Genomic DNA, 2,820 nt, shown 5'->3' on the forward strand with positions numbered 1-2,820 from the left:
CTCTGGAAGTTCTCTGTCAATGTATGCTTGCAGCTCTTTTTGTATTATCGTTAGCAAAAATGTACTTACATGTGATATGGATGGTATTGTCCCATGACTTCTGCATTCAGTTGGTTAGCGCTCTTTGGAATGGGCACAAATATGGATTTCTTCCAGTCAGTTGGGCATGTATGTAGTTGTCTTCCAAATTTCTTAGAAGAGAGAAGTGAGTGCCACATCAGTTTGTTGAAAGATTTCAATTTGTATTCCATCAATTCCTGGTGCTTTGTTCTTTGCCAGTGACTTCAATGCACCTTGGACTTCTTCCTTCAGTATAATTGGTTCTTGATCATATGCTACCTCTTGAAATGGTTGAGCATCAACCATTTCTTTCTGGTACAGTGACTCTGTGTATTCCTTCCATCTTCTTTTGATGCTTTCTGCAACATTCAATATTTTTCCCATGTTGTTGTTGTTGTGAAATGCCGTCGAGTTGATTACGACCCATAGTGACCCTGTATAGGGTTTCTGAGGATCAGCTGGTGAGTTTGAACCACCGACCTTGCAGTTCAAATGGTTTTGTAGTCTAGCACATTAACCCACAGCACCATACCAGAACTCCGAATCCTTCAATATTGCAAGTTGAGTCTTGAATTTTTTCTTCAGGTCTTTCCATTTGAGAAATGCTGAGCATGTTCTTCTAATGCCACTGATTTGTGCACATTAAAATGGTCAAAAGAACAACTATTTTGCTATAGGAGGGTAAATCAAAAGATATTTCCACTAGGATTCCAGTTCACATACATATGGGTTTATTCCATGAAACGTGTTTAAACAGATCTCTGTGGTCAGTGGATGGCCATGAACAAGTTCTTTCTGCAATACTCTTGCCTTCATTTCTTTGAGAGCCTTCATAAAGATACAGTGGTATCTGAGGGGATGTGCTGTGCCAGTCAAACTCAAAGCAGATCAGCTCAGAAGTTTTTGGCAACTGTGTTTGAGATCCCAAAAGGGTAACCTAGATAGATTTTCTTGAAGGACACAGCATGATCATCTGGACTTTTTAGGAAAAGTATTGAGAAAATGGAAAAGTGCATTAGTTGGGGGGAAAGGCCAGAAAAATTGTACCAAGGTTTTTTGTTGTTGTTGTTGTTGTTGTTCTATTATGAAAATGTACCTGTTCATGCTTCAAGGGTAGCAAGGACTGTCTTAAGAGAATTTAATTGGGAAACCTTGCCTCGCCCACCCTGTAGCCCTGATCTTGCCCTTCAAACTATTTTGTTCTTAAACTCAAAGAACATTGAAAAGAAACATGATTTGAGTCCCATAAAGATGCTAAAACTTCTATTTTTACATGGTATAAATCGAAGAGCACAGAATTCTTCAGGGAAGGGCTAGAGAAATAAAAGCAGTGTCTTCAGGAGTGTGTAAGAGATAGATGGTAGATTAGCTAAGAAACGATCATTTCACATTTTGATATTTTATTTAACCAAGATTTCTTTGCTTTTGTAGCAATAGTTTTTGACTTATCCTTGCATACAGTGAAAACCTTGAGATACAGAACTTCAGGGATTGCCTTTTTTCCTGGGTCATACAAGTTTCAACTTTTGACAGTGCAGTCTTGCTACTTTCCTATCACTCTTTATTAGTGGAAAATATGTGAGTTCTTTCTCTGACCACTTTATGCCTTATATAGGTTCTAGCTTTCAGAGTTTTTACTCTGTATTCTAAAAAAAAAAAAATGCCAAGAGGCACAAAAAAAATCCATTGTCCTGGAAACAATGATTTTATAGTTTGTTATAGAAGATAAATCTGTAAGTATACATGCACACACACACAATTTGGTTTAAAACCATATGTTCCATACAATCAGACATTTTACACATTATGATTGAAGGCCTTTGTCCAGGTAAATTCATCTTCTTACTCGTTCCTGCCTCCTTCTTCTTTGCTCCAGTTCCTCCCAGCCCCCCAACCCACTTCCATTTTTCATTGTTTTGACAGGTGAAATTGCTAAACCAAAGAGATCCAACTAAAATATAGGAAAGCCACCTTTGCCTCTTCTACAGGACAGAGCGACCCTCCCTTTCCTTCTTGCAACAAAGTAGGCAAAACTCGCTCTCTCCCCAGCCTCAACTGAGCCAAATTGTGAATGGTGGTCATGAGGTTGTTTTGCTTGTAGGGAAGGAATTTGAATGCAGTCAATAGGTCACCTGACCTCCTGTCCAGGACCAGCTCTCCACCCAAACCCCTGTGTGTTTCAGTCCTGGAATACTGCAGCCTTCAGCCAGCACAAACATATCTCAGCAAGAGGACAGAGATTGCATTTACACATGCAGTTGGTTTAAGCATAGGCTTTGTTTGATTCTTAAAACATAAAATAAAATAAATCATTATTATTACATCATAGTCAAATGAATTTAGCCTTTAATCTCCAGTTTGCCTACTTCCAGTAACATAAAACCTTTTTCTTATAAGAGGTGAGGCCCCATAGAATTATCTTCTTTCCCCTAGTTCCTGGGGGTGAGGTAATGAACTAGCAACTCCTTTGAAAATTGTTTTTTTTTTTTTTTTTTTATCAACAAAAATAACAGGAGGCTGTCTTTGGTAGTATGGAATTAAAAAAAAACAGAAATCCCCAGCATGCTAATAGAGAGAAATGAACGTTTCAAAGTCATCTGTATCCTTAACAGACTAAAGATCTGCTTATTGTTTACATGCTTACCCTGAAGCCTACTCAGGAAAGCCATCTAGTTTATGCTCTTTCCAGTGGGTAGCGTGAAAGGGATTTGAACTCTCCAGTCATTGCCCAGCTGTACTAATACTTTTTTTTTTTTTTTA

The sequence above is a fragment of the Chrysochloris asiatica genome, unplaced genomic scaffold, assembly GCF_000296735.1.
Source record: "Chrysochloris asiatica unplaced genomic scaffold, ChrAsi1.0 scaffold00149, whole genome shotgun sequence".
NCBI lineage: Eukaryota > Metazoa > Chordata > Mammalia > Afrosoricida > Chrysochloridae > Chrysochloris > Chrysochloris asiatica.